Here is a 20,243-nt window from a genome sequence, read left to right on the forward strand (position 1 = left end):
ATTTCCACCATAAACTGTGGAATGGCAGTCTCGTAATATCCCCTCCATCTCACAGAATGGGATACATCTCCTGATGATCTGGTCAGCTCCTTGTCTAAGCAAATACGGTTCATCCCACATGTACCACTTCACTTCATGCAGAAACTTCTTCTTTTGAGCTGTATTCATATTAGGAGGCATTATATTGCTGACAAGATAGTTCACAATATCTGTGAACCATGTCTCTTCCTCCTGAACTGCAAACAACTGCTCATCCGGAAAAGATTTGTTGATCAATATCTTATCATGTGAAGTAGAATCGGGATTCTCCAATCTAGAGAGATGGTCAGCTACTTGATTCTCAGTACCTTTTTGATCCTTGATCTCTAACTCAAATTCCTGTAGCAAGAGCACCCAATGAATAAGTCTAGGCTTCGAATCCTTCTTTGAGACCAAATAGCGAATGGCAGCATGATCAGTGAATACTGTCACCTTTGTCCCAAGCAGATAAGATCGAAATTTTTCGAAACCAAAGACTATAGCCAAGAGCTCCTTCTCAGTAGTGGTGTAGTTCATTTGAGCTCCATTTAGAGTCTTACTAGCATAGTAGACCACATGAAAAAGATTATTCTTGCGCTGTCCAAGAACTGCTCCCACCGCATAATCACTCGTATCACACATCATCTCAAAAGGCTATGTCCAATCAGGTGCCGTAATAACTGGTACAGTTAACAAACTCTTCTTGAGAGTCTCGATTATCGTCAAGCATTCATCATCAAATTTGAAAGGCACATCCTTCTTGAGCAAGTTGCACAACGGCTTAGATATCTTCGAGAAGTCCTTGATGAAACGCCGATAAAAACCTGCATGACAAAGAAAACTACGGATTCCTTTCACAGAAATAGGTGGTGGAAGATTTTCAATGAATCCCACATTGGCTTTGTCCACCTCAAGACCCTTGCTAGAGACTTTATGCCCAAGAATAATGCCTTCACGCACCATAAAGTGACATTTTTCCCAATTTAGTACCAAATTAGTTTCCACATACCTCTTGAGCATCGCACAAAGATTATTCAAACATTCATCATACGAATGTCCAAAGACGGAGAAGTCGTCCATGAACACTTTGATATTATTTCCAATCATATCAGAGAATATAGCAATCATACTTCTCTGAAAAGTGGCAGGTGCACCACATAAGCCAAATGAAACTCTGTGAAAAGCAAACGTGCCAAATGGACAAGTGAAAGTAGTCTTTTCTTGATCCTCTGGTGCAATGCAAATCTGATTATACCCCGAATAGCCATCCAGAAGACAATAATACTCATGACTGACCAACCTGTCAAACATCTGATCAATAAATGGAAGAGGGAAGTGATCCTTTCTCGTGGCCTTGTTCAACTTTCTGTAATCCATGCATACTCTCCATCTTGTGACTGTTCGAGTGGGGATGAGCTCGTTCTTCTCATTTGCTACCACAGTTATACCTCCTTTCTTCGGTACACATTGTACGGGGCTCACCCAAGAACTGTCAGAAATAGGATATATGATTCCTGCATCCAGCCACTTCAGAATTTCTTTCTTCACCACTTCTTTTATGATAGGATTAAGTCATCGCTGTTGCTCAACAGTTGGCTTACTACCTTCCTCTAGCAGAATTTTATGCATGCAGTACGAAGGGCTGATCCCTTTGATATCTGCTATAGTCCATCCGATAGCCGATTTGAATTCTCTCAAGATCCTCAAGAGTTTGTCCTCCTCACTACCTGAAAGGTCAGATGCAATAATAACAGGTAAAGTAGATGCATCACCTAAAAAAGCATACCTCAAGTGTTCAGGCAATGGTTTAAGCTCCAAAGTAGGTGCTTCCTCAATAGATGGTTTGAGCTTTCCTTCAGCATTCTTGAGATCAGAAGTACCAAGAGATTCAAATGGCATGTCTAGCTTTCGCCTCCAAGGAGAAGCATTTAGATATTGTAGTTGTTCATTTACATCCTCATCATCACTGTCAAACTCTCCCACTAAGGCTTTCTCTAATACATCAGACATTAGCATATGATCAAGTTCTGAAGTTACCGCAGAATCAATCAAATCCACCTTTAAGCACTCCTCATCTTCTATAGGGAATTTCATCACTTTGAATACATTGAATGTCACATCCTGATCCTGCACCCTCATAGTAAGTTCACCTTTCTACACATCTATCAAGGTACGGCCTATAGCCAAGAAAGGTCTTCCCAAGATTATGGGGATAACTAGGCATTTGCTCCAGAGCCTCAGCGAAAGGTATGTTGATGTGAAGTTTCTTAAACACCTCCAGAAACTTACCGAACTGCTTATCTAGCTTTTGTTGTTGCAATCTCTTAGGGAAAGGTGGAGGAGGATAGAGTTGTTTCTCCCCTGTATTACCCTCAGGTAGAGTGTATTCAACAGTAGTCTTCCTTGGTTCCGCCGCTTTATCCTTTTGCTTCTCTTCTTCATCACCAACTTCAGCTTCTCCGTCTTTTGCTATTTCAGAATCAGCAACTTTTCCAGACCTTAAGGTAATAGCCTTGACTTGCTCTTTAGCTTCCTTCCTGCCTGGAACTTCAGTATCACTGGGAAGTGTGCCAGGTTAACGATTGAGCACTGCATTGGCTATTTGACCAATTTGATTTTCCAAGGTCTTGATAGAAACAGCCTGACTTTTGCACAACAGCTTGAGTTCCTCGAAATCAGCACTAGAAGGTGGAGCGAAACCTCCTTATTGAGGGTATGATTGCCTTTGAGCATAATTATGTGGTTGTTGGAATCCAGGTGGATTAAAATGTTTACTTACGCCTTGCTGATATGGTTGCTGAATAGCATTCTGATTATTGCTCCAGCTGAAATTGGGATGATTTCTGTTGTTAGGATGATAGGTAGCTGGCACAGGCTACTGCGGTCTCTGATAATTGTTCACATACTGAATAGATTCATTAACAAGAGAATACTGATCTGTAGCATGAGAACCCGTACAAACCTCACAGACCATAGCTATCTAATTGACTCCATAGGTGGCTAAAGAATCGACCTTCAAAGACAGCGCTTGGAGCTGCGCTACAATAGTTGTAGCTGCATCAACTTCTAGAATACCTGCTACCTTCCCAGGAATCATCCTTTGAGTTGGATTTTGATGCTCATTTGCAGCCATAGTTTCAATAAGATTATAAGCCTCTGTATAGCTTTTGGTCCACAAGGCGCCTCCAGCTGCTGCATCGAGCATGGGCCGAGATTGGGCCCCCAAACCATTATAGAAACCAGTGATCACCATCCAGTCAGGCATACCATAATGTGGACACTTTCTCAACATCTCCTTGTAGCACGCCCAAGCTTCGCACATAGATTATATTGGTTGTTGCGCAAACTGAGTAAGAGCACTCCTCATAGCTGCAGTCTTTTCCATTGGATAGAACTTTACCAGAAACTTTTGCGCAAGATCTTGCCAAGTAGTGATGGACCCAGCTGGTTCAAAATGTAATCAGTCCTTAGCTTTATCCCTCAGAAAGAATGGGAAAAGCCTCAGCTTGATAACCTCATCAGTCACACCATTATATTTGAAAGAACTACAGATCTCGACAAAATTCCTGATGTGCATGTTGGGGTCTTCAGTCACAGCACCTCCGAAAGAAACAGAGTTCTGCACCATCTGAATAGTGCCTGGCTTGATTTCAAAAGTGTTAGCCTGAATAGCCGGATGAAGGATGCTTGACTGAATGTCATCAATTTTAGGCCGAGAAAAGTTCATAAGAGCTGGATCTGCCGGAACTATACGATCACCCATGATTACCGGTTCTTTCTGCTCACTCTCTTTATCCGAATCTTCAAAATCTATCTTCTCCGGAATATCAAGAACTGAGTATGTCTCCTTAGCCGTATCTAAAGTCCTCTTGCGAGTACGAGAACGTGTTTGCATAAACGCTCGCTAAAGTACCTGAAACACAACCGGAAACACTAAGTAACACGTCTTAATCAATGAGTCCTAACTACCACTGATGGTAAGTACATAAACTAAACAAATACGCCAAGCCCCCGGCAGCGGCGCCAAAAACTTGTTAGGGTGGAAAACACGCGCTAATATACACACAAGTATACGCGTTCGCAAGTAATATATAATACTTTCTAGTTCGTTCCCACTGAGACTCAGACTAATTATGTTCAATTAACACTTACTCACCAATGTATGATTACTTCTCAACGTCAAGACAATAACACGTAGATTTGATTAAATAAGTATTAACTATAATTAACTACGAGAATTAAACACTCAATTAACACTTGAATTAACAATATTAAACACACATGAGATCATAACTTCATTACTACTTCCTTCAATAGTTATTGTTATTACCCTTAGTATGTAACGGTGATGATATTAATCGAACAACACGAAACTGGTAAAAGCCAACTTTCATTGTACTAATACCATTCTACCAAACATCCACAATTAAGATAGAAGTTGAATAGTCATCAATTATGTTGAGACCCTATATGTCTATAGAATTTGACAACATAATGATTAAGCACAAGTTATTCCTTATGATTACATAGGGCAAGTAAAACGGTTAGAGTTACCCACTAATCATGCATACACATACATGAACCTATGCTAGCATGGCAAGTTCTAAATCTCAAGATCCACCATCGCTTCACAAGAGATTAACACCCTATCTTATAAGTTCGCGACGCACATAAGACGAATAAGCACAACCAATACTAGATATCATACAATCATCACACACTAAGGTATTAAACAACTAACTAAAGTATTCCATAGTAAATCTGTTATGACCCCATGATCACGATTAGCCCATGATTGAACTCATCGTCACCATGGGTTCATATGAAAACATGATAATAACACCCGAGAATAACTAATAAAAATACTTATTAAAACCAGAGTACGTCACAAGAGTAATAAGGTTCAAAGTAAAGAAAACTAGCATCCACTGATACAACGAATAAAAGAATCACAAGAAAACTATGCTTCCTCTTCTTCGTTGTGATGTGCTAAAACGGTCTTCTTCCTTATCTCATTGCTCCTCGATTAATACCACGATTCAACACACATGAAATGTCTCTGAAAACTACTTATATAGGAGCCCCACAAGTCCCAGCTATCTCAGAAGTCGGAAGTTCAACATGAATAGAACTCTAAAAATCAGGATTTTAATTCACGACCCTGAGCGGCCGCCCAGCAATCCTGAGCGGGCGCCCAGCTTCCTGAGCGGCCGCCCAGCCAGGCTGAGCGGGCGCCCAGCACCTCACTGGAAAATTTATTATTTTTCTCCTGTTATCTGCTGTGTTCTGCTCATAACTTCCAGCTTGCAATGCCAAGCACATACTTAGGCCTATTCCTGATGAAATCTCTCCACAAATGCAATTAATACCCTGAAATGCACAAACACTAGAAAAATGCATCAAATACACAAAATACTTGATTTCAAGACATCAATTTAATCCATTATAAGACGTTCTAAGTGGTATAAAATGCCACTTATCACCATTAAGCCATTGTTCTTCTATTACTTGATTCTTTTATAGGCTTATAACCATTCTTCATATATATCTTGATATACCTTTGCGATACTCGTGAATTACCGTATGCTTTGAGATGAATATCTTATCAATGTTGTTTATGAATTCGTTTTATTAAATTACATTATTTATCATATTGAATTGTTATAGAATTTGATGGTTTTCTAAATGTGAGCCAGATTCGTGGTCATGTTGAGACAATGTGTGCCTTGGGTCCAGTATATAGAGCAGAGTTGTGTGCCTTGCTTGGGGTTATTGCATGACTGATTAGCAGGATAATCTTGGTTTTTAAAATTAAAAGTGAATATCCAATTCTAATCATTGCCAAACAAGGAACTTGATTCCTATGAATCATTTCATTTGATCATTGTTTAATCTCAGTTATTGTCATTGTGACTTGCTGAGCTAGTTAGTTCACTCTTGCGATTCTTTTATGTTCTTTTCCAGTTAAAAGGGAAGTTATTGGTGGCGAGGATCCCCAGACCAGTGTGCGAGCTATGATTCCAGGTTGAGATGGAATAAGCTAGCAGAAGACTTATATTTTAGTTTTGTATTTTGTAAGTTTATAAGAATGATGTATTATCGGATGTAAGTTAAACTAGTTGGTATTTGGTACGTTGTAATATAAATTAAGGTTGTGACTTGTGTTCATACTTTAACCTGTTGCAATCCATGGTTGTAGAAACAGTTGATAATCATCCAATCAGGCATGCAATAGTGTGGGAACTTCCTTAGCATCTCCTTATATCAATCCCAAGCCTCACACGTAGATTCACCAGTTTGCTGAGCAAACTTAGTAAGAGCATTCCTGATTGCAGCAGTCTTCGCCATAGGAAAGAATTTAGTGAGAAATTTTTGAGCAAGATCCTTCCATTTGGTGATAGACCCTGGTGGTAGAGAATGTAACCAACACTTCGCTTTATCCCTCAAAGAGAATGGGAATAGTCGCAACTTGATAGCATCTTCAGACATATCGTTGAACTTGAAAGTGTCGCAGATTTTGATGAAATCCCTGATGTGCATGTTAGGGTCTTCAGTAGGAGAACCTTAAAACTGAACTGAGTTCTGTATCATCTGAATCATGCTCGACTTGATCTCAAAAGTGTTAGTCGTGATGGCTTTCCTGGTGATGCTTGACTGAATATCATTGATCTTAGGCATAGAATAGTCCATCAATGCCTTAGTATTATCTGCTTGATCTCCTATCTCTAATAAAGGTGATTCTTCAATTTTCTCTTCTCCTACTAATTTCTCTTCATCCTCAAAATCTTCCCTTCGCTCCTCTACAACTTCTTCCTCGTCTTTATCCAGAATTCTCCTACGAACCCATTTGCATAAACGATCGCTAGATTACCTGAAATAAGACAAGAAAAAGTGTAGGTAAGTACCAATGTCCGAGTCAATGAACTTTGATGATCACTGATGACAAACACGTAAACTAAAAGTTAACACTGCAGTTCCCCGGTAGTGGCACCAAAAACTTGTTAGGGTTAAACACGCGCTAATAATTCACGCAAGTATACGCGTTCGCAAGTAATATAGAATTGTTTCTAGTTCGTTCCCACAGAGACTGTATTTGGTTAACTATGTAATTTATGCACGTATGCACCGATAATATGGTTATTATCCAATACTAAGACGATAAAATATTGAGGTTGATTATAACTACGAATTAAACTAACAATTATAACTAAGAGAGTAAAGAGAGTTGTATATTATATGAGACAAACATGGGATTATAACTTCATTAAATACTTCATTCAATAGCCTTATTGGTCTTAACCTTAGCATACAATGGTGATGACACTAATCAGATAACACGAAACTGCTAAACGCCAACTTTCGTTGCACGAATAACATACTATCAGACATCAACAGAAGAGATAGAAGCTGAATAGACACCAATTATAGTGAGACCTATATGTCTATAGAATTTGACAACATAAAGGTTTAAAGCACAAGTTATCTATCATGATTATACAGGGAAAGTAAGATGGTTAAAATTACCTACGAATCATGCATAATAAAAACACATGAACCTATGCTAGCATGGCAAGTTCTAAATCCTTAAATTCATTGTCGCTTAATTAAAGATTAACACACTATCTTATAAGTTCGTGACTCTCATAAGACGAATAAGCACAACCAATACTAGGTTATCATACAATCACCACACACTAAGGCATCGAAATAACTAAAGAAATCCATAAATAAATCCGCTAGAACCCCACGATAACGATTAGCCCATAATCGGACTCATCATCAATGTCGGTTCCGATGAAAGCATAGTATAGTAAACGTAGTCTTTATACTGAATAAATAACAAAACTAAGTACGAATCAAGAGTAAGGTTCACAAATAAGAAAACTAGCATCCAAGTTACAACTTAGAACAAAGATTCACAAGTAAAAACAAGATCTTCTTCATCTTCGTTAAATCGTGCTAACACGGTCTTCTTACGGCTCTCATTGTGCTCTGGTACGTCTCTCTCTTGAAAACGTCCTTTATTTGAATATATATATATATAGCAGCCCATGCTAGATATAAGTCCTCTAATTGTAAATCGACTAGAATCAGGATTCTAAGATCCCGACCCGGCGCGACCGCGCGCTTCATCAGTGCGGGCCCACTGCATTTATGACAAGCTGGCGCGGGCGCGCCGTGCTTCTGGAGAAAACTTATGATTTCTTCTTTTTCCTTGCTACTTTGAGCCGAATTTCCACGAGCTTTTATTCCAACACCACCTTAACACCAAATTAGCACCAAAATAATTTTAATTCACCTGATTACCTAGATAATGCCTGAAATGTAAAAATTCTAGAAAACACATTAAAACACCAACAACTTGAGTATAAATGTCACACCCCTAATTTAAACAGAAAATTTAAATATAACTATTACATCATTTTAAAAAGAAGTAAACATAACCCAATCCAAGATCTTCCAGTTTAGGGTTTGGAACAGCCCAACACTACCATCTATTACAACTGATTTAATATCGAGTCCTCACACAAAATTACTATCTCTTATTCTACCTGAGCTCGAACATAAGCTTCAGCATCACAGGTCTTACGGGCGGTCTGCTTGAATCTAACCATAGCTGCTAGCTGTAATATCAGGATAAAGCAAGGAGTGAGCTAAATGCTCAACAAGTGCTAAACAGTACGATACAAAACATAAATCGAGATATATATTAAAGAATGTCAATGGGAAGACATAACCAATGATAACGAGAGATAAAACTTTGGGTGATGGCATCATTTTGCTTGTATCAAAACAATTTCAAATTTATATCTTAATCAAAATCATTTTATGACGCTACGGATTACAGCCGGTGATCAGCCGCGAAGTAATCCCGAACCTCGCTGGGTTCTAAAACATTAATGGGAATCCTTAGGCAACCTTTAAGCCTGATATAAGTGTGGAAAGGACTCGCGTCTCAGTCCAGATCCACTATTCAAAGAAAACATTTATCCCCCTTTGGGACTAAAAACCCACATTTTATTTATTTCGAAAACTGATGCCGAATTATAACAAAATCTCCTTTAACAGTAAACATTTTTATCAAGGGATTATAGATCAACTCGAAACACGGGAAATATGGTACTAAATCTCAGGGCCATGATCCACAAAACTTTACTCTATTAGGGTAACTGAAGGGTTTTCATATATCAAAACTTGGACAAGGAAATTTAGTTAGGCTATTGGATATTATGTAGGGGTAATGCCAAACTGGGCTTAAAGCAATGGTTTCTCGTCAAGGTACAAGTGCTGGATCATCAAGAAGATAGGCTTCATGAATACTAAGGGTGTTAAGGTATGGAGAAATGATCTTTAGCTCAGGATATATCGGAATTGTCAAGCTTTAGGATAAGAAAGAGGGGTATCAATCAATGAGGAACCACTTGATAAAAATCTGGCTTTCAGGATTCAAGGTAAGGTTCTATAGGGGTTCAAATGTCAGGATGAGATATCAATACTTAGGAATCATTAGCATGTTAATCAAGAGGATCAACCAAGTGTTATAACAACCCTTTATTCTATCATGGCATTCAAATTACTTTAATATACTACCATGATAAGACTTTTGAACTACTTGCAATACGTACTCGAGGGTTCATGGCATTTCTATATGATTCAAAGATAGACATAAGATACGCTTGATTTCAATATATCAAAATGACTCAGGATAGTTGCATCAATATATATATGAACTATTTGTAGTGAATACGAAAGACAAGTTGAATCACTTGCCTTGAGGAAGGCTGGTCTGGTCTGACTGGTAGGAGCAACTGGAAGCTTCACTCGACCTTTATGGCAAGTTTACCCTCGTCTCGAGATCCTACATAAATAATAATAATCCTCATTATAATATATTCTCACCCACTTAACCTATTTACAACCCGAATTTAAACACGGATGGCACTTAGGCCTATATGCACTTAATTTATATTTATCTTTAAATTATAATTGCACACACATAGCCACATAATCACATATCATATAATAATACCAAATAACACCATATATACCATAATGCAACACTAGGCTTGGATGATCTCAACTCACAACTTAAGTCACTTGGTCGCTAAACTAGACAAAGTCTTCAAATTTTGACTTCCTAACTCGATGTGCCTTTACTAAACTATCCAAGACCTATTGACCCTCACTTGGGCCTTTTACTCTACTGACCTTATACTATCTTACAACTATGGTGGTCCACCTAAATCTCACTCCTAAGTATTCTAAAACTTTATGATAAGTGAAAGTGCTCACTGGTGTAAATTTCAGAATGGTATCTATGGTTTCTTGAGTGCATTAGACACCCTTAAACTACAATTTTTCCTCCAAAACTCTTACACAAGACTCTCCTGACCTTAGGGCATCTCCCAAACTTGATGTGGCTCAAGGGCCTGGCTTGGGCCTTCTTGGGCCTAAGCTTAAAGTTCATGGTTCCCCTGTTTTTCTGGGCAGAAAACGCCCTGACTTGAATTAACTTGTGACACATGGTTCTAACTCATATCCTATGAACTATGGTTGTAAAAACTTCTCTGAAATTCCCTCTAACTAAGGCCCAACAGGGCCTAATGAGGGCCTACCCATGACATGGTCAAATCTCCCTATTTCTAAGTTGCAACAAAACTGTCCCCTGCTGGACAGATTTTGTTATTCTACTTGTGCACCCAACCAAACGACATACAAACCTTCAAGCAACTCCTAAAACCTTTTATATACTCCCAATACTAACTTCTGGTGGCTTGGGCCTCAAAGTGCACATCAAGGACATGGTCAAAACTCACTCTAAACCTCAGGGTACTAAACTGATTTTCTGCAGAAACTATGACTCTCTTTTCTCCAAGGTTTTTACTTGACAAACTCAACCACCAACAACCCAATACCCAAACCAAGACTTAAACATGGTGATCTACTGAACTAACTCCCTTATACTCAAAATAATCATAGTGGAGATCATCCTTACCTAAGGTGCAATCATGGCAAAACAAAGGAAATCACATTGCATAATTTACAAGTCATCAAGTTTTTAAAACAACAAGTTATGTACTTTTATAAAATATATACACGAATTTTTACCATACATCAAGGAACACTAATCAAGATTAACACCTTATCCCTACTGAAATTAAATCTTACTAACAAAATCTTTCCAAATGATTAAAATCTTCCAACATTCCAAGAGAAATTTACATGCATGCATGTCTTCGAGTTTTACCAATCAAAGCAACATGTTTTCTAAATATGTTTTACCATGAAATTGACATGCAAGCTGTTAGGGCGAAAACACGCGCTAATATTCACGCAAGTATACGCGTTCGCAAGTAATATAGAATATTTTCTAGTTCATTCCCTCAGAGACTCAGACTAAATTATTGTCTAATTAAACTCACTCACCAATGTATGACTACTTCTCAATGTTAAGATAATAACACTTAAAATTGTTGATTAAATATTAACTATAATTAACTACTTAATTAACCACTTAACTAACACTTCAATTTATCAATAATAAAACACTCATGAGATCACAACTTCATTATTACTTCCTTCTATAGCCATTGTTATTACCTTTAGCATGTGACAGTGATGATATTAATCGAAACACACGAAACTGATAAAAGCCAACTTTTATTGTACTAATACCATTCTACCAAGCATCCATAATTAAGATAGAAGTTGAATAGTCATCAATTATGTTGAGTTCCTATATGTCTACAGAAATTGACAACACAACTATTTAAGCTCAAGTTGTTCCTTTTGATTACATAGGGCAAATAAAACTGTTAGAGTTACCCACTAATCATGCTCAACGTACATGAACCTATGCTAGCATGGCAAGTTCTAAATCTCAAGATCCACCGTCGCTTCACAAGAGATTAACACCCTATCTTATATGTTCGCGACGCACATAAGACGAATACGCACAACCAATACTAGATATCATACAATCATCATCACACTAAAGTATTAAACAATTAACTAAAGAATTCCATAATAAATCCGTTGCAACCCCATGATCACGATTAGCCCATAATAGAACTTATCGCCATCATGGGTTCATATGAAATCATGACAAACAAATACAAGAAAATAATAACTAAACTAATTATATTAAAACAGAGTACGTCTCAAGAGTAAATAAGTCAAAGCAAGAAAACTAGCATCCAACGTTACAACGAAACAAGAATCACAAGGAAATATGCTTCCTCTTCGTTGCGGTGTGCTAAATCGGTCTTCTTCCTTATCTCCTTCGCTTCTTGCGTAAAACACAATCTAAAACATAATCCCCTTAATAATCTCTGTGAAAACGTCTCAAATCTACCTATATAATAGTCCCATAAAACTCAGATTACATAGAAGTTGGAAGCCAAACAGAAGTAGAAGTCTAAAATAATTTATCTTTTTCCCCGACCCTGCGCGGCCGCTCAGCATAGCTGCGCGGGCGCGCAGGTTGCTGCAAGGCCGCTCAGCATTGCTGCGCGGGCGCGCAGGCCTCTACTGGAAAAAATCCAGGTTTGCTCCGTTTCTTCGCCGTAATCTGCCCATTCCTTTCCTCTCGCAATGGTGAACACATGCCAAGGCTTATTCTTGATGATTCCTCCCCCGAAATGCAACTAATACCCTGAAATGCATAAACACTAGAAAAACGCATCAAATACACAAAATACTTGATTTCAAGACACCAATTTAAGCCATTTTAAGACGTTCTAAGTGGTATCAAATGCCACTTATCACACCCCCAAACTTAAATCGATGCTTGTCCTCAAGCGTCACAGACTAAAAAACAAATAAAAATATGCATGAATGCAATCTATATGAAAATGCAACGATCCCCCTTACTACAATTAACCAACCAAATTGTCACATCTCAACGAATGCAGTTAGACAACTAAAGATCAATAAACTCATCCAAACGGACATACAGCCAGAAACGTGGTGTGTGCAAATGCTTAACAGATATGCTTCGGAACTAGACCAATTACTATGACTAGACTATCCTCAAGGCAATCCTACGATTATACAAAGAATAAAAATTCTAGGCACAAAGTGATATACAACACTACAAGAACTCTGGAGCTTACTACAGAATCATGCTTTTTATTTACAACTCAAATGCTTATTTGACCGTGCAATGAGTGAGGTCCACAAAAGACTTATACAATGGTATCCATGTAACGAGCGTTAGGTTAGCGGATCCCAGACTCTAAAAGCCTTAGGTCACTAGGCACAAAGTCCCCTAAAAACTTAATAACTCGAATACCAAAGAGCCCACTCTTGATCAATTATGCAAAAAAAAAAATTTTTTTTTAATAACTTCTGAGCAAGTGCGTTTCGCTCCATCTTGCTCAACCCTAGACTACTCGCAACATATGCGAGCCGGCTACTAGCCATTTGACGCCTAGCCACAACTAGCAACAACTTCCATATTTTTTTCTCCAAAATTTTTTCTTTTTTCATGTCTTTATCACTAAGAACCTATAATCGAATTCTAAGCATAATAAGTAGATTGACCTTGAAAACAACCAAATCATAACAACAATCTAGCCCTTACGCATTCTTTAAGACTTAGTGGACTTATAATTGTTTCTAGTATGCATATCAACCTACACAACTTAATATCACTTTAATGCTATCACTACACTCGCATCAATATCACAATTCAGTCGATAACTTATTGCAAAAGGGATCATGGTAAATGCATGAGCTACATGACATTCATAAAAAAAACTAAATGGAATAAATTATGCAACTATATGAACTAAACTATCATGAATATGCAACTAAATGACACACACACAATATTCCTTAACTACCACCCCCAAACTAAAAATCTTCACTGTCCTCAGTGAAAGTAGTAGAAAGGAACACAGGGTATACCTACTCGGAGTCATCATCATCATCACCCTCAGTGGGTGGAGTATCAGGCGGTGGGTATGCAGAGTCCTCACCAAAAACTGGCCACTGGATATCAGCTCCAAGGCCTCGAAAAGCAGTCCCTAACGCAAGGGTGAGCTCCTGAGCAAACCTGCTCTGCGTCTCATACATGGCATCCATCCGCCGTGAAAGCCTCCTATACTGGGCATCACCCATCCCAGCACCCTCCTGAGCTCTCGAAGAACCAGCCTCACCACGCCCTGGCCTAGCCATAGTAGCACCTCGTGCTGGACGTCCTCCTGGAAGACGATAACCCCGCCCATGCTCCTCAGGCTCACCACCGGTCCACTCCTGCATCCCATTCAGAGTGCCAGAATCAATCGGAGCTGCTGGCAACTGCAACTGCTCATGAGCCGGCCAGTTCACTCCCACTGCTCGGCATAGCTTCGTAACCGTGGATGCATAAGGGATGTTCATATGCTTTGCTCCCCTCAAAAACTTCAGAATTCCTTGGTAGATAAACTCACCAAGGTCCACATAGTACTCATCATGCAGAATTCCCCACAACAACTGTGCTCTCTCAACTGTGACCTCGTGTGCATGTGAAGAAAGCAAAATATTAGCACATATAAATGCATTCCATGCACGGGCATACCTGTTCATGGCGATCGCCGGAAAGTGACGATACTCATTATTGCCTGGACTGCGGGTCCAAACTGTGCCCGATCGACAGAGAGTCGCACAAATCAAATCCAAGTCAAAATCCTCAGCAGTCTTTTCATTCCAGTTCTCCTCCTCGGGCTTCCTCTCTCGCTGTCCAATCACACGGCGAATCGCCGCAGGATGATAATCAACCGTCAGCCCACGGACTACAGAAAACCCATTCTTTTCAGCCTTCGTGTTCGCGTAGAACTCGCGAACAACGCTCATCGGTACTGCTTCGGGTGACTCACAAAAAGCTATCCACCCCTTCTCTGCAATCATGGGCAACAACTCACCATCCCTCCCTGATGGTAAAAACCCCCTCTCCTTCAGAATCGGCTTCCCCAACAGCCTAGTGTACTCCTCCTCCGCAGCTCTGTCAGTTAACCGAGGCCTTGCAGCAGTACCCCTCGATGAATCAGCAGTAGGAACTGTGCTGCTGCTGTCAATAGTGCGTGCTCTCTTGGGTGCCATTGATTCGTGAATAAAAGTGTGTAAGAACTGATTTTTGATGTTTGTGAGAGGGTTTAAGTGTAGGAAGTTTTGTGGGAGATATGTAGGATAGGTGTATGTATATATAGGGTGTGGATTAGATTAGGGTTTGGGAATTAAGGGACAAAATGATGGGGTAGTGGGAACAATTCGTGGGTTTATGGGCTAAAACTGTTTTTGTGTTTTTGTTTGTTTTTTTTTTTCTGAACTGTAAAAAATTTTCTGGAACTCGACCCCTGCGCGGCCGCTCAGCATAGCTGCGCGGGCGCGCAGAGGGTCTCTGGAAAAAAAAATTTTCAGCCCCTGTTTTCTGATTTTTTTTGTGTTTTTGGATAGGTTATTAACTTCTAAGGGTTCCTGTAACAACAATTCATGGGTTGCCTCCCACGCAGCGCTTCTTTTTCGTCATTAGCTTGACGTTCCGTACCTTTCTCAAGTAGTCAACAAAATGGCACTAACCACCTCTCGGTTTGCCATGTCCCCATAGTAGTGCTTCAAAAATTTCCACAGCTCCATGTGGAAACACAGTTTTGACAATAAAAGGTCCAGACCACCTTGATTTCAACTTCCCAGGAAAAAGTCGGAGCCGAGAGTTGAATAAAAGAACTTGTTGCCCTGGCACAAATAACTTAGGATGTAGCTTCCTATCGTGCCACCTCTTCACCTTTTCCTTATACATTTTGTTATTCTCGTACGCTTGAAGTCGAAATTCATCAAGTTCATTAAGCTGAAGCATTCTTTTCTTACCAGCTGCATCTAAATCCAGGTTCAATTTCTTCAATGCCCAGTAGGCCTTATGCTCAAGCTCCGCCGGTAGATGACATCCCTTACCGTACACCAACTGAAACGGTGACATCCCAAGTGGAGTTTTGTATGCTGTTCTGTAAGCCCAAACAGCTTCATCGAGCTTTAAAGACCAATCCTTCCTTGACGGACAAACAACCTTCTCTAGAATATGCTTTATCTCTCTGTTAGACACTTCCGCTTGACCATTTGTTTGCGGATGATAGGCAGTAGCTACTCGATGATTCACATTATAACGCTGCATCATAGAAGTGAACTTACGGTTGCAAAAATGCGATCCTTCATCACTTATGATTACCCGAGGTGTTCCAAACCTTGTGAAAATTTGCTTATGAAGAAAATTTAGCACTGCCTTTGCATCATTTGTCGGTAAAGCTTTAACTTCGACCCATTTTGAGACATAATCGACTGCCAGCAAGATGTACTGATTATTGCAAGACGCGATAAAAGGCCCCATGAAATCGATTCCCCACACATCAAAGACCTCGACTTCAAGCATCACATTTAATGGCATCTCATCCTTCCTTGACAAATTTCCCACTCTTTGGCAACGATCACACCTTAAAACAAACTGATGAGCATCCTTGAACAAAGTAGGCCAGAAAAAACCTGCTTGCAGAATACGAGCTGCCGTCTTCTCACCTCCATAGTATCCACCATAAACCGTGGAATGGTAGTCTCGTAATATCCCCTCCGTCTCACAGAACGGGATACATCTCCTGATGATCTGGTCAGCTCCCTGTCTAAACAAATATGGTTCATCCCACATATACAACTTCACCTCATGCAGAAACTTCTTCTTTTGAGCGGATGTCAAATTAAGAGGCATTATATTGCTGACGAGATAGTTTACAATATCTGCAAACTATGGTTCTTCCTCCTGAATTGCAAACAACTGCTCATCCGGAAAAGATTCATTGATTAACGTCCTATCTTGTGAAGTAGAATCGGGATTCTCCCACCTAGAGAAATGGTCAGCTACTTGATTCTCAGTACCTTTTCTATCTTTGATCTCTAACTCAAATTCCTGAAGTAAAAGCACCCAACGAATGAGTCTCGGCTTCGAATCCTTCTTAGAAACCAGATAGCGAATAGCTGCATGATCAGTGAATACTGTTACTTTCGTACCAAGCAGATAAGATCGAAATTTCTCAAAGCCAAAGACTATAGCCAAAAGCTCCTTCTCAGTAGTGGTGTAGTTTAATTGGGCACCATTAAAAGTCTTACTCGCATAGTAGACCACATGGAAGAGATTTTTCTTGCGCTGTCCCAGAACTGCACTTACCGCATAATCACTCGCATCACACATCATCTCAAATAGTTCTGTCCAATCTGGTGCTGTAATAACTGGTGCGGTGATCAAACTCTTCTTGAGAGTCTCGAATGCTGCCAAACATTCATCATCAAATTTGAATGGCACATCTTTCTCAAGCAAATTACACAACGGCTTAGATATCTTTGAAAAGTCCTTGATGAATCGCCGATAAAAACCCACATGACCAAGAAAACTACGAATTCCTTTCACAGAATTAGGTGGGGGAAGATTTTCAATGACTCCCACTTTGGCCTTGTCCACCTCCAGACCCTTGCTAGAGACCTTATGCCCAAGGATAATGCCTTCACGCACCATAAAATGACATTTCTCCCAATTAAGCACCAAATTAGTTTCCACGCATCTTTTGAGTACGGCGCGCAGATTATTCAAACATTCATCATATGAGTGTCCAAAGACGGAGAAGTCATCCATGAACACTTCGACGTTATTTCCAATCATGTCAGAGAATATAGCCATCATACATCTCTGAAAAGTGGTCGGGGCGCCACATAACCCAAACGAAACTCTGCGAAAAGCAAATGTGCCAAATGGACAAGTGAAGGTAGTCTTTTCCTGATCCTCTGGTGCAATACAAATCTGATTATACCCGGAATAACCATCCAGAAGACAAAAATACTCATGTCCCGCCAATCTGTCAAGCATCTGATCAATAAATGGAAGAGGGAAGTGATCCTTCCTTGTGGCTTTGTTCAATTTTCTATAATCGATGCATACTCTCCATCCTGTAACTGTTCGAGTAGGGATGAGCTCATTCTTTTCATTTGCGACCACAGTGATACCTCCCTTCTTAGGTACACATTGTACGGGGCTCACCCACGAGCTGTCAGAAATAGGATAAATGATGCCTGCATCTAGCCATTTCAGAATTTCTTTCTTCACCACCTCCTTCATGATGGGATTCAGTCTTCGCTGCTGTTCCACAGTTGGCTTACTACCTTCCTCTAGCAGAATTTTATGCATACAATATGAAGGACTTATCCCCTTGATGTCTGCTATGGTCCATCCTATAGCCGATTTGAATTCTCTCAAAATCCTTAAGAGCTTGTCTTCCTCACTACCTGAAAGGTCAGATGAAATAATAACAGGTAACGTAGATGAATCACCTAAAAAAGCATACCTCAAGTGTTCAGGTAATGGTTTGAGCTCCAAGGTAGGTGCTTCCTCTATTGATGGTTTGAGCTTCCCTTCAGCATTCTTAAGGTCAGAAGTACCAAGAGATTCAAATGGTATGTCCAGTTTTCGCTTCCATGGAGAAGCGTTCAGATATTGTAATTGCTCGTTGCTATCTTCATCATCGCTGTCAAAATCCCCCACTAAGGCCTTTTCCAATGCATCAGACATTAGCATGTGATCGAGTTCTGAAGTAACCGCAGTATCAATCACATCCACTTTTAAGCACTCCTCATCTTCTGTAGGGAATTTCATTGCCTTGAATACATTGAAGGTCACATCCTGATCTTGGACCCGCAGAGTAAGTTCACCTTTTTGCACATCTATCAAGGTACGGCCAGTAGCCAAGAAAGGCCTTCCCAAGATTATGGGAATCTTCTTATCTTCCTCAAAATCCAGAATAACAAAATCTGCTGGAAAGAAGAGCTTATCCACCTTGACGAGCACATCCTCAACTATGCCCCTTGGGTTAGTAATGGAACGGTCAGCCAATTGTAGCGACATGTATGTGGGTTTTGGATCAAGCAGATCCAGCTTTTTAAAGATCGACAACGGCATCAGATTAATGCTTGCTCCCAAATCACAAAGGCACTTGTCAAAAGTTAGATTGCCAATGGTGCAAGGAATGGTGAAGCTTCCTGGATCTTTCAGTTTTGGTGGTAACTTTTGCTGCAGAACAGCGCTGCATTCTTCCGTGAGAGCAACGGTTTCAAGGTCATCCAGTTTCACCTTCCTTGCAAGAATAGTCTTCATAAACTTCGCATAACTAGGCATTTGTTCCAGAGCCTCAGCGAAAGGTATATTGATGTGAAGTTTCTTGAACACCTCCAGAAACTTCCCGAACTGTCTATCCAGCTTTTGTTGCTGCAATCTCTTAGGAAAAGGTGGTGGAGGATAGAGCTGTTTCTCCCCTGTATTAGCCTCAGGCAGAGTGTGTTCAACAGTAGTCTTCCTTGGTTCCGCCGCTTTCTCCTTTTGCTTAGATTCTTCATCTCTAACTTCAGCTTCGACTTCCTTTGCCTTTTCAGCATCAGCCACTTTTCCAGACCTTAAGGTAATAGCCTTGACTTGCTCTTTAGCTTCCTTCCTGCCTGGTACTTCCGTGTCACTGGGAAGAGTGCCAGGTTGACGATTGAGCACTGCATTGGCTAATTGACCGATTTGATTTTCCAAGGTCTTGATAGAAACCGCCTGACTCTTGCACAACAGCTTAAGTTCCTCAAAATCAGCACTAGTGGGTGCAGCTGTACTTCCCTGTTGAGGATATGATTGCCTTGTAGCATACTGCTGTGGTTGCTGGAATCCAGGTGGGTTAAACTGTTTACTCACTCCTTGTTGATATGGTGGCTGAATAGCATTCTGATTATTCCCCCAGCTAAAATTTGGATGATTTCTGTTATTAGGATGATAGGTCGCTGGCACAGGCTGCTGTTGTCGCTGATAATTATTCACATACTGAACAGATTCGTTGACAAGAGAACACTGATCCGTAGCATGAGAACCTGCACAAAGCTCATAACCCATAGCTATTTGATTAACTCCATACGTAGCCAGAGAATCAACCTTCATTGATAGCGCTTGGAGCTGGGCTGCAATAGCGGTGGCTGCATCAACTTCCAGAATACCTGCTACCCTGCATGTCGTCATCCTCTGAGTTGGGTTTTGATGCTCATTTGCAGCCATCGTCTCTATAAGATTATACGCCTCAGTATAGCTTTTAGCCCATAAGGCTCCTCCAGCTGCTACATCGAGCATGGGCCGAGATTGGGCCCCCAAACCATTATAGAAACCAGTGATCACCATCCAATCCGGC

General features: G+C 40.1%; 1 non-coding gene across 1 annotated transcript; it reads left to right on the forward strand.

Moving 5' to 3' along the window:
- Positions 1–6,244: 6,244 nt before the first annotated feature.
- Positions 6,245–6,351, forward strand: LOC141675738 (small nucleolar RNA R71). The gene has a single exon (XR_012556374.1). It is a non-coding gene; the product is annotated as a small nucleolar RNA R71 (small nucleolar RNA).
- Positions 6,352–20,243: the final 13,892 nt, after the last annotated feature.

This window comes from Apium graveolens, chromosome 7 (assembly GCF_009905375.1).
Source record: "Apium graveolens cultivar Ventura chromosome 7, ASM990537v1, whole genome shotgun sequence".
NCBI classification, from domain to species: domain Eukaryota; kingdom Viridiplantae; phylum Streptophyta; class Magnoliopsida; order Apiales; family Apiaceae; genus Apium; species Apium graveolens.